This window comes from Myotis daubentonii, chromosome 3 (genome assembly GCF_963259705.1).
Source record: "Myotis daubentonii chromosome 3, mMyoDau2.1, whole genome shotgun sequence".
In the NCBI taxonomy this organism is placed as follows: domain Eukaryota; kingdom Metazoa; phylum Chordata; class Mammalia; order Chiroptera; family Vespertilionidae; genus Myotis; species Myotis daubentonii.
In genome coordinates this window covers 138,422,615-138,436,034 of record NC_081842.1, presented here as the reverse complement: position 1 = coordinate 138,436,034, position 13,420 = coordinate 138,422,615, and the positions used below count along the sequence as shown (strand labels likewise).

The 13,420-nt window shown below is 39.8% G+C and overlaps 1 protein-coding gene across 3 annotated transcripts in view; it reads left to right on the top strand.

Moving 5' to 3' along the window:
- The window catches only part of DTNBP1 (dystrobrevin binding protein 1), a 151,664-nt gene that overhangs the window by 75,052 nt on the left and 63,192 nt on the right, over positions 1 to 13,420 (top strand). The gene's annotated exons all lie outside the window — the stretch shown is intronic.

The window sequence follows — 13,420 nt, the reverse complement described above, 5'->3', positions numbered from 1 at the left end:
TCCCCCTAACTGCTCTCCCCTGCCTGCCTGATTGCCTCTAACCACCTCTGCCTCAGCCCTGCCACCATGGCTTTGTCTGAAAGGATTTCTGGAAGGTCATCCAGAATATGTTCAGTCTAATTAGCATATTACCCTTTTATTAGTCTAGATGCCACCTTGTCCTAAAAAATGAAGGTTGTTAGCAGGTTTTCCTATCATGGAAGGGGAACCTGCAATAGCATCCTGGGTTCTGACCAGGGCTTATGCACTCGTGCTTTATCTCAGCAGATGAGATTCCTGAAAGATGACTCTTGGATGTACCTTGAACATTTCTATTGATTTTGCCAAATCATCCTCCAAAAATGTTGAACCACTTTAAACTCCCACCAGCAACCATGTGTGTGCCCTCTGTCCTACTTTAATGCCAATATCATTGATTTCCCCCTAGAAGCTTCCCTCCCCTCAGCCCAGGACTTGATTTCCCAAAATAGAATTATGGAGGAGAAAAAATACCCTCTGAGTTCTTAGCGGAGGCCCTTGTAATGAAAGACAGATTACCAAGAGAAAAACAAAAGCTCATTAACATGTGTACCTTGTGTATATGTGGGAGATCCCAGGAAAAAATGAATAACTCCCCAAGGTAGCTTAGAATCCAGATTTAAATACCTTCTTCCTAGGGAAAGGGGATGGGAGATGTAGGCCTCTTAGAGGAGAGTAAATGATTTTTAGGAAAGGTGAATGGGGAAGATAGTTTGTAACAAAGTTTGAATGTGATGTCAACTTCTAGTCTCCTGTCCTGTGACAGGAGTCAGTCTTTGCTGGCTGATGACACTTTTCCCATCGAGGGGACCTATGACATTTAAGCTCCTTTTGGGGGACCGATTTTAGGCAGATCAGGAGACTTCAGTGAAAGCCTCTCCTTGCATTTGCTGTTTTTCAAGCATCTTCAGTTCAAGATCATCAATATAACAACACGGCATATGTTGGGGTGGCATGTTCTCTGACCTTCAGAATAAGCCCAACAAAAGCTTGTTTCCTCTCTTGGATGATTTGCCACAGTAGCGATATTCCCTGGAGATAGTATTCTGACCAGACCTTCCTGGGAGTGGTCATGACATACCCTGTGCTTGTAGAAAGGTGTGGGCCATAAATCAGGGTCAGTTTTCTCATCTTGTGGAAAGGGAGATAAAGTTATGATAGTTTATGTCCCTTTCCATAGGTTTCCTGTGGGTTTGTGTCTCTGCTGCGGCCCCAGTGGCCCCAGCGCCACTGCAGCCGCAGGGTTGGGAATGCTGGGTTTTGGGCCCCCCTACAGGCTTGTGTCTCTGCTCCTCCAGCCCCAGCGGCCCCAGCGCTGCTGCGACTGCGGGGCTTGGAGCTGCTGGGTGCCGGGCCCCCTTGCAGGCTTGTGTCTCTGCTCCTCCGGCCCCCACAGCAGCAGCGATGAAGCAGGCCCAGAGGCCCCCCGCAAGCGTCCCAGCCCAGCTGCCACCATCTTTGTCATGGAGTGACAGTCAATTTGCATATTCCCCCTTATTGGCTGTGGGCATTGCCATCTTGTTGCAGAGTTATGGCTAATTTGCATATTACTCTTTTATTAGGTAGGATATAGATATGTTAGGATGGTACAGTGCTAACTTTGAGGTTGCTGAGAGTCATAATTTTAAAAGATTCTGTTTTCTGTTATATAAACTCTGGACCACAAGGACAGAGTGTGGTGAGAGATAGAGCTTTGCTTCTGCAATTGACCCACAGTTATTTGAACCTGCTGAGAGGTACCCAGTACTGGGTCCCATTATGCCACTGTCTTGAAATTTGGGATAAGTCTCTTAATGTTTTTCAGGCTGTTTTTTTAATCTATAAAATTAGAAGCTCTGATGAACTATATTCTGAGATGCTAAAAGCATTCAGCATTGCTTTTTAATTTTAGGAAACTTCTGAAGGTAGAGCATTGAATAATTCTTGGTCATGTTGACTCTTACAAGGCATAGAGAAACACTAGTGAAAAATAGGGAAAGCCACAGACTTTCTCAGTAGCCCAAAGCCCTTCCAATTCACTGTTTTTCAGCTGCTCATTAGCAATTCAGTAGTGAAAGCACTGTTCTCAGAGAGACTCATTTCAATTATATTTCACATATAAGCTAGTATTGACCTTTTGATTTACTGAATGATTAAGGATTTTCCACTATACATTTATAGTTGAATTGTTTATGTGTGTGATCTGATTGGATGTTTAGAAAAAATGACTAACCCTCAAGATAAAAGGTATAAAGGCTTATTTCTGCTATGACTATAATTGAACAGACTTGCTTTGGCTAGATTTCTATTTAACTGCCTACAGTTATAATATATGATTAAGTTCATGGCCAGTGTGTTGAGGGAATGTTAAATGATCATGTGATATAATGTATTATCATGGCTGTCATTATTCTTAATCAATTTTTGAGCCATGACTCATGTACATTATTTTTTTATCAGTGATTTGGAATAAGATTTGAAATCCTCATAAAATGGTCTTTCCCTCTCATTCTTTCTTTTAGTCAGCTACAATCTTCTTATATAGCATTAGGAGAAGAAAAAAAATCAAGTTAATATTAAGAGACAAGCAGGGGCACTAGTTATGCAAAAATGTCTCAGTACTGAGGCATCCTTTTTTTTTTTTTTTTTTTTTTTTAGTATTACATACTGTATTACCTGGCAGAATAATTCAATTTATGGTGATATATCTTATTTATACATACATCCCTAATTTTGTACAACATATAACAGTACATCCAACCTACCCAGAGGCCAATTAAAATTCTCAAGTTTGAACAAACTATAAATTGATTATTGTATCATAACTAAGTTTTTTGGAGTCAATATTCATTAAAAATTCTTTCCTCTTGAGTATCTTGCTAATTTTTAAAAGCATAAGTAGCATATAATAAAATAAGAAATTTAACTGCTCTTCTAAGACATTATGTAGAAAAGGGAAAAATTCAAACAAATTTTAACAGTTTATTTTTGAACATCGTTGCCTTTGCTTTTATTTTTCCTTTATAATAGGGTTCAGGAAAACAATAGATATTACTTCCTTCAGTTGTTTTATTCAATTTGTAGTTGTGTTTGAAAGCGTTTTTCTGTGGTGAAAAACTAACTTTTGGAGACAAAAATTCAAAATTAGGAACCCTCAAAGTAATAATATAGGTCAGTATCATCCACCAAGTTCTAGATTCTTCCTTCTATCTTCCATTGAAGTTAATGCATCAAGTTTGCCTTTCACTTGTGCCACATGTAGCAAATCTCTACAACATTATGGAAACTAGTTGATGTTTGTTTGTTTGGTTAATACTCATAGCAGAAAGGTTTTCTGTGTTCCTCAAATATTGCTATATTCCTCAAATATTTTTATTCCTTTAAAATTTGCCGAAACCGGTTTGGCTCAGTGGATAGAGCGCCAGCCTGCGGACTGAGGGGTCCCAGGTTCGATTCTGGTCAGGGGCATGTACCTGGGTTGCGGGCACATCCCCAGTAGGAGATGTGCAGGAGGCAGCTGATCGATGTTTCTCTCTCACCGATGTTTCTAACTCTCTATCTCTCTCCCTTCCTCTCTGTAAAAAAATCAATAAAATATATTTAAAAAAAATTTTTTTAGTAATATTTACTTGTATAATAGACAATAGAAAAAGGAGGGTAGAATCCTAAAAGTCTTCATTTTTTATTTTCAATAGAGAAGGAATTCCATTATTATAAGTACATGTAGAATAAATGTATGAGGGTTCCTTGTTTTATTGTGCGTCACTGTTTAAAAATTCTTTATTGTTGAAAGTATTACATATGTCTTCTTTTTCCCCCATTACTTCTCCCCAGCCACTCCCACCCCCTAGCACATGCCCTCACCCCCCTACTATCTGTGTCCATTGGTTATGCTCATACGCATGCATACAAGTCCTTTGGTTGATCTCTTACCCCCTGCCTGCCACCTTCCCCTGCCTTCCCTCTGAGGTTTGATGGTCTGTTTGATGCTTCTGTGTCTCTGGATCTATTTTTGTTCATCAGTTTATGTTGTTCATTATATTCCACAAATGAGTGAGATCATGTGATATTTATCTTTCTCTGACTGGCTTATTTCGCTTGGCATAATGCTTTGCAGGTCCATCCATGCTGTTGCAAATGGGAAGAGTTCTTTCTTTTTTATAGCAGCATAGTATTCCATTGTGTAGATGTACCACAGTTTTTTAATCCACTCATCTGCTGATGGGCACTTAGGCTGTTTCCAAATCTTAGCTATCGTAAATTGTGCTGCTATGAACATAGGGGTGCATATGTCTTTTTTTGATTGGTGTTTCTAGTTTCTTGGGATATATTCCTCGAAGTGGTATTACTGGGTCAAATGGGAGTTCCATTTTTATTTTTTATTTTTTTAATATATTGTATTGATTTTTTACAGAGAGGAAGGGAGAGGGATAGAGAGTTAGAAACATCGATGAGAGAGAAACATCGGTCAGCTGCTTCCTGCACACCCCAAACTGGGGATGTGCCCACAACCAAGGTACATGCCCTTGACCGGAATCGAACCTGGGACCTTTCAGTCCACAGGCTCATGCTCTATCCGCTGAGCCAAACCGGTTAGGGCAGGAGTTCCATTTTTAATTTTTTGAGGAAACTCAATACTGTTTTCCACAGTGGCTGCACCAGTCTGCATTCCCACCAGCAGTGCAAGAGGGTTCCTTTTTCTCCACATCCTCGGCAGCACTTGTCATTTGTTGATTTGTTGATGATAGCCATTCTGACAGGTGTGAGATAGTATCTCATTGTTGTTTTGAGTTGCATCTCTTGGATGATTAGTGACTTTGAGAATGTTTTCATATGTCTCTCAGCCTTCTGTATGTCCACTTTTGAAAAGTGTCTATTTAGGTCCTTTGCCCATTTTTTTTTATTAGATTGTTTGTATTCCTTTTGTTAAGTTGTATGAGTTCCCTATAAATTTTGGAGATTACACCCTTATTGAATGTAACATTGGCAAATATGTTCTCCCATATTGTGCTTAACTTTATAGCATTTAGAAGATACTCCGTTTTTTACGAATTGAAGGTTTGTGACAACCTTGTGTTGAACAAGTCTATTGATGCCAATTTTTCAACATTGTCTCACTTCATGTCTCTGTCACATTTTGGTAATTCTCACAATATTTCAAGCGTTTTCATTATTATTATAATTGTTACGGTGATTTTTGATCAGTCAGCAGAAATCAGTTATTGGGGAAAGACCCTCCATCAGCAAAATGATTACAACCTGTTGAACACTTAGATGACAGTTAACATTTTTTTTAGCAGTAAAAGTATTTAAAAGTATTTTTAAATAGATATATACGTTATTCCCTTAGACATAATGCTATTGCACACTTACTAAACTACAGTATAGTGAACACAACTTTTATATGTACTGGGAAACCAAAAAGTTTCTGTGACTCACTTTGTTGCAGTCGTCTGGAATGGAGCCTGCATATCCCTAGGTATGCCTGGAAGCTTTTCACACTCCTTAAAGACATGTGAAATTGGCCATGAATAGACATATCTATTATTTAGGGATTATTCATCATTTTCCACTTTCACTTTTAAAATAGACTGTCCATGTGTAAATCTTAAAATCACTCTTAAGATTTTAAGTGTAAGTCTAGAAATATTGTGCCATTGAAAAGAGGTAAAAGTAAGAATATCTAAGCTTTCGGAGAAACCAAGATGGCAGCATAGGTAAACACCGGAAATTGCTGCCTCCCACAACAACTTCAAAAATACAACTAAAAGACGGAATGGACATCATCCAGAACCACAGGAAGGCTGGCTGAGTGGAAATTCTACAACTAGAAGGAAAGAGTAAAGCATACCGAGACTCAGAGGAGGTGCGGTGTGGGAGTAAAATACAGAGGTACAGAGGCACATGCGGAGAGGGCTGGTGGCTGAGGACACGGTTGTCCTTTTCAATTGGGAGGGAGTCTCAAGCTCTGAGCTCCAGTTCCGGGCGAGTCTCTGGGGACCCAGACTCATACGGGAGAAACTGGACTGTCTGGCACCTTTCTCTCGGAGGTGCTTGCAGCAATTGCCAGGACACTGAGAAGCAGGGCCTCTGAGGGCAGGACTGAGAGCAGCCATAACTGCTCACTCCACCCTGTTGATCCCCTGGGACCCCGCCCCGCCCAAGCTGGTGGCTTTTGCATATGAAAGGCCTGGCCCTTTGCAATCTGATAATTACCTAACAAACTGCAGCTGGCCCAAGGCCTCAGGGCAACTTGCATTGTGTCACAGCTGACTCCTGCTGGGTAGCCTCAGGCAAAGGCTAGATTAGCACCTCCTTAGAGATCCAGGAGCCAGTGTGCCCGGAGGTCAGAGTGGAACCATCCAGATTGCAGCTCTTCGGATCCATAAAGGACACACTCAGGGGGCAGACTCAGTGACCACCAAAGCCCCATTGAAGCAAGTCTTGCCCCGGAGGGGTGTCTCCAGCACAGAAGTTCTCCCACTGCAGACACAGCTGATTCTCACAGCCAATTGGCCTGGAGGTCAATCCCTCCCAGTGTTACCTATAACAATCAAGGCTTAACTATAACAAGACTGTGCACAAAGACCACAAGGGGGTGCACCAAATGTGTCTACCTCAGGTAACTGGGGAGGCTGAGCCACTGGGCCCTATAGGACACCTAGCACAGAAAGCCACTCTGTCGACACAGCGAAGCATAAAAAAATGCGGATACAAAGAAACAGGACACAAATGACAGAAATGGAGGAAAGCAAACTACTGGATATAGAGTTCAAAACCACACTTTTAAGGTTTTTCAAGAATTTTCTAGAAACCGCCAATAAACTTAATGAGACCCTCAAGAAATCTAATGAGACCCTCGAGGTTGTGATAAAGGACCAAGTAGAAATTAAGCATACACTGACTGAAATAAAGAATATTATACAGACTCCCAACAGCAGATAAGAGGATCGCAAGAATAAAGTCAAAGATTTGAAATATGAAGAAGCAAAAAACACCCAACCGGAAAAGCAAAATGAAAAAAGAATCCAAAAATACGAAGATAGTGTAAGGAGCCTCTGGGACAACTTCAAGCGTACCAACATCCGAATTATGGGGGTGCCAGAAGAAGAGAGAGAGCAATATATTGAAAACCTATTTGAAGAAATAATGACAGAAAACTTCCCCCACCTGGTGAAAGAAATAGACTTACAAGTCCAGGAAGCACAGAGAACCCCAAACAAAAGGAATCCAAAGAGGACCACACCAAGACATAACATAATTAGAATGCCAAAGCAAAAGACAAAGAGAGAATCTTAAAAGCAGCAAGAGAAAGACAGTCAGTTACCTACAAGGGAGTACCCATACGACTGTCAGCTGATTTCTCAACAGAAACTCTGCAGGCCAGAAGGGAGTGGCAAGAAATATTCAAAGTGATGAATGCCAAGAACCTACAACCAAGATTACTTTTATCCAGCAAAGCTATCATTCAGAATTGAAGGTCAGATAAAGAGCTTCACAGATAAGAAAAAGCTAAAGGAATTCATCACCACTAAACCAGTATTATGAAATGCTGAAAGGTATCCTTTAAGAACAGGAAGAAGAAGAACAAGGTAAAGATACAAATTATGAACAACAAATACATATCTATCAACAAGTAAATCTAAAAATCAAGTGAATAAATAATCTGATGAACAGAATAAACTGGTGATTATAATAGAATCAGGGGCATAGAAAGGGAGTGGACTGACTATTCTTGGGGGGGAAAGGGGTGTGGGGGATTCGGGAAGAGGTGCACGAACAAAAATCGTGCACCTATGGATGAGGACAGTGGGGCGGGTGAGGGCAGAGGTTGGGGTGGGAAACGGGTGGAGAGGAGCTATGGTGGGGAAAAGAGGAACAACTGTAGGAATCTGAACAATAAAGATTTAATTTAAAAAAAAAGAATATCTAAGGTTTCTATCTTAATATGGTTTTAATATGCAGATTTGTTCTTTAACCTTTCCTTAAATGCCTTACCAAATTTAATTGACATTCTCTATTTTCTCTATAAAACATACTGACAGCCATAGCATTCTGATTGCTGGTGGCTGATGGGCTGCTCATCAGTACATCTAAATATTTTTGTTTCCACTGGTTGCATTGAATGCTTACCCAGGTTAGTTGTGTTTGCTCTTGAACTCATATATACTGGTTATTGTGATATGTAGTTTAATTATCAGGTAAAATGATGACATTTCAGTGTTAAGGAGAACTGTAAGAAAACTAAGTTGACTGTTTTAGAAGACTTATATAAGTAAGTAGCTTTAAATGTTGATGTAAAGGGTATAATTAAGAATTAGAAAACATTGGGGGGAAAAATCCTAAAAGATTGTGTACACAGATTGTTTCACTTCTTAAATTCCTGCTCTGCTTGTAAAAATAGAGTGGAAATTTTATTCACTGCAGTATGGGTGGCTTATGCAAGAATTTTCAAATCAGTGGACCTATACTCAGAGAATTCATGAATAAAAAGTATGGTTATATTTTAAATTAAAGTGTTTTAGTGGGTTTCTATATTAGCAGTTTCTAAAAGCTAAATTTGCAACATGGGGTCCAGTGGTATCATATAAGAGGATGTCCATCATGATAGCCTCCTTAATATTAAAACACTCAGCCGTGCCAGAACTGTGACTTGCCAATGTGAAAATATGCTAGGATTTAGGAGTTGTCACTGTCACAGCCAGTGGATCATCATGGGAGTGTGTGGGAAAAGACAGCTAAGGCCAGCCTGATACAGTGTGATCACATAGCTTGGAAAGCAGTGCCAATGAAGGAAACAGGCCTGAGGGGTCAGAGAAACAGGGGGAAAACAATTTAGTGACAAGGAAACTCAGAGAGGAAAAGGGTTAAAGGAAAAATGGTTACCAGTGATACAAATAATGCAAAGAAGTAGAACAGAATGGGGAAATCCCATTGGATTTGACAGTGAATAGGCAATTGGTGGCCTGAAAGAGCTATTTGTAAAGGGAAAACCCAGATTGAATATTAGAAGTATATGAGAAAGTAGAAAATAAAGGCTGCATGAACTAACTATTCTCTCATGAGTGAAAAGGAAGAAATGAAAAGGTAATGAGAGAGAATCAGAGTCAGGACTAGGGGAGAAGGTAAAATCAAAGATGTTAAGGAGTTGATTATGATCCTAGAAAGGATGGAAAGCAGTGCTATTCAGTTATCCTTGGAGAGGACCCAGGGACATCTCTTTACCTGAGACCGCAGAGAAGGAAAGGATGGCTGGTAATATGGGAAAAGTTGACATGGAGGAAGTAAGTTTTTGAGACTCTATTGTAAGTAAAGATCATCTCCATTTGCAGAACTTGCCTCAGAAGTAGAAATTAAAACCAAAACAAATATGCTTTGTTAACACAGAACTGGGGATGGGAAGAGCATATATGGTGGGTTAGTAGAGCATGGTAATCTTGGATGCTGATGAGAGTAAAATTAAAATGATTGGCCATGGAATTAAGGCTGGAAAGAAAGGACAGGCCTGACTAGACCAGTAAAATAAGCAAGATATGAAGTACTGGGGATAGTATACACCAGAAAGGTGAACACTTAAAAAGTTTAGGTGGATCTTGTGGTCAAAAAAGGAATTTCAGTTTGAGATCTTAGAGGTAGAGCATTTCCCAGTGATGATCATGATTACATTTAAGTCAACACAGAAGTCATAAGATTGAATAGGTCATCTGAATTAGAGCGTTCTGAGACCATTAGGAATCTCAATTGTTAGGATGACTCTTGGATATGGATTATGCATACTGCTGGTTGGGCAACCCTTAACATGTTACAGATCTAGATGGCAAACTTGGTAGTTTATTGGTTCAAATCAAGAGTTAGCTTAACATCTAAGGCAAAACTGTTCAGTCAGCATTTGACAATATTTAAGTGTTGGAGACTCAGGTTGGATAGTATAACTGTCCTCTGTCATCAAGGATCTAAAGCACTATGGCAAAGCTTATAGGACAGAATGGCAAATGTATAATTTTAATGCAATGTAAAATTATTGTAATAGAAATAAGCTCACTAAGGTGGGAAGAAGCTACTCTTTAGAGCAGCGGTTCTCAACCTGTGGGTCGCGACCCCTTTGGCGGTCGAATGACCCTTTCACAGGGGTCGCCTAAGACCATCCTGCATATCAGATATTTACATTACAATTCATAACAGTAGCAACATTACAATTATGAAGTAGCAACGAAAATAATTTTATGGTTGGTTCACAACATGAGGAACTGTACTTAAAGGGCCAGAAGGTTGAGAACCACTGCTTTAGAGAAAGGCAATGGCATTTAAGCTGGATCTGCTCACCAGGCTGAAAAAGGTAGTAAGGACATTCAGGAAGAGGAAAGAACAATTGCAGAGATGCAGAGATGTTTATTTTATTTCAAGAGTACAAGTTAAATTTTAACTTCTTGTTCAGTGAGGGAACTACAAATAATTAGTTAAGGCTAAAGCATATGGTGTGTGGGGTGAAGTAGTGAGGGATAAAGTAGAGGTGTAGGCAGGGAACAAAAGATACCAGACTTCTATGTCATGCAAAGGAGATTAGACTTTTTCCTTTGGGCCAGTAGTCTCCAAAGAGGCATGTGAGTAGGCAAAACAGTAGGAGTAGAGATAAAAACTGGAACTTCTATTGGCTTCTTTTTTATGTCATTCCTTTAAACTTCAGTTTTGTGTATATTATATAATAAACTAGTATAGGAATTCATGTATGCATGTGATATATAAATATACACATTAGAAGTGCATGTTAAATGTTTTTATTCATGGTGGACTACGTGGTCAAAAGAACTTAAAAAATATTGTTATGACCATAGAGACAGGGTAGGGGTGAGAAAACCCTTTGGGTGGCAGGATTACATTTGCAATTTAGAACAAGTTTTCTGGGATCATATAGAAGATAGATTGGAAAGAGCAGGTCTAGTATAAGAGAGATTAGTTGGGGAATTATTAAAAAGATTTGAACTAAGGCAATGGTAGAATGGAGAGAAAGACACAGATTCAACAAACCAAGTAGCTAGAATAAAGGGAATTTCTGTTTTAATAACTGTTGCAAGGAGTCTAAGAATGACTCCTAGAATTCTGGCTAGGGTAGTTTTTTTATTCACCAGGATATGTAATATAGGTAAAAGAGAAAGTTCAGGAGAGAATGGTAGCAAATTCTGCTGGGTTTTTCGGGAGGAGGTAAAAGTGTCAGTTTATTCATGACTGCAGGCAAGTTCCCAATAATTACACAAAATTGCACAACTTTTTGGTATTAGCTAGATTGAGGAATACTTTTTAAAAAAAGGTTTATTGAGGTTTGATTTATATACCACAAGATTCATTAATTTTTAAGTGTATGATTCAGTGATTTTTAGTAAATTTATAGAGTCACCATCACCACAGTCTAGTATTAGAACATTTTTATCACCCACAGCAATTCCTTTCTGCCCATTTGCATTCAATACCCACTTACATCCCCAGCTCCAGGCAATCAATAATCAGTTTATGTCTTTATAAATTTGCCTTTTCTAGACATTTCGTATAAATGCAGTCATGCAATAGTCTTTTTGTATCTGGCTTCTTTCAATTAGTGTTAAATTTTTGAGGTTTATTCATGTTGTGGCATATATTAGTAGATTGTTATTTTTTGTTGCTGAATTAATATTCCATTGTATGAGTATACTACATTTTGTTTATCCATTTACCATTTAATGGACATTTTGTTAATCCTCACCTGAGGATATTTTTCCATTGATTTTTAGAGAGAGTGGAAGGAAGTGGGGGAGGGAGAGAGAGAAACATCAATGTGTGAGAGACACATCGGTTGGTTGCCTCACACACATGCCCCAACCAGGACTGGGGATCAAGCATGCAACCCAGGTGTGTGCTCTTGACTGGAATCTAACCCTGGACCCTTCAGTCCGCAGGTCAACTCTCTAGCCACTAAGCCAAACTAGCTAGGGCTGATGGGACGTTTTGGATTGCTTCCAGTTTTCAGCTATTGTAAATAATGCTGCTATAAATTTTCATAGGCAAGCCTTTTTTTGGATATGTGTTTCCATTTCTCTTCATTATATAGCTGAGACTAGAATTTCTAGATTCTATAAGTTTATGTTTAACTTTCTAAGAAACTGCTGAGCTGTTTTCCAAAGTTGCTGTAACATTTTACTGGTACATTCTCTCCAGCAATGTATGAAGATTGCACTTTCTCCTCATGCTTGTCAACACTTGTTATTAACTCTTACATCTACCTTTACATCTAGTTATATGATCCTTTTTTTAAATGATCCATTTTGAGTTCATGTGATGTAAATCTTAAGGTTGTTTTTTTTTTTACATACTGATATCCAGTTTTCTTGGTTCTCTTTTTTTCTTTTGAATTCCTATATAAGCACTATGTTAGCTGCATCCCACAGATTTTATGTTATTTTTTTTCAATTACAGTTTACATTCAATATTATTTTATATTAGTTTCAGGGATACAACATAGTGGCTAGACAATTATATACTTTATAAATATTCCCTCTAATATTACCAGTACTCACCTGGCACCATACATAGTTATTACAATATTATTGACTAACCTAGAGGCCCGGTGCATAAAATACATGCACTCGGGTGGGGGGTGTCCCTCAGTCCAGCCTGCATCCTCTCACAGTCCAGGAGCCCTCAGGGGATGTCCGACTGACAGTTTAGGCCACGGGGATCAGGCCTAAGACGGCAGTCAGATATCCTTAGTGCTGCCACGGAGGCAGGAGAGGGTTCCGCCACCAACACTGTGCTCGTCAGCCATGAGCCCTGCTTCTGGCTGAGCAGCACTCCCCTGTGCGAGCGCACTGACCACCAGGGGGCAGCTCCTGCCTTGAGTGGGATCAGGCCGAAACCGGCTCTCCGACATCCCCCGAGGGGTCCCAGATTGCAAGAGGGCACAGGCCAGGCCGAGGGACTCCACTGGTGTATAATTGGTGCTGGGGAGGAATGTGGGAGGTTGGCCAGCCAGAAAGGGACCGTGGGAGGGCTCCAGGGCATGTCCAGCCCGTCTCGTTCATCCTGATTGGCCAGACCCCAGCAGCAAGCTAACCTACTGGTCAGAGTGTCTGCCCCCTGGTGGTCAGTGCACATCATAGTGAGCGGTTGAGTGGCCTTAGCATATCATCAGCATATTACACTTTGATAGATTGAATGGATGACCAGACGACCGGACACTTAGCATATTAGGCTTTTATTATATAGGATTTCCTATGCTGTACTTTACATCCCCATGACTGTTTTGTAAGTACCAATCTATACTTCTCAATCACTTCACCCAAACCCTTCCCCTCTGGCAACCCAATAGTCTGTTTTCTATATCCATGAATCTGTTTCTGTTTTGTTTTTTCACTTATATTGTTCAGAACTAATTTTTGAAAAGACTATCTTTTCT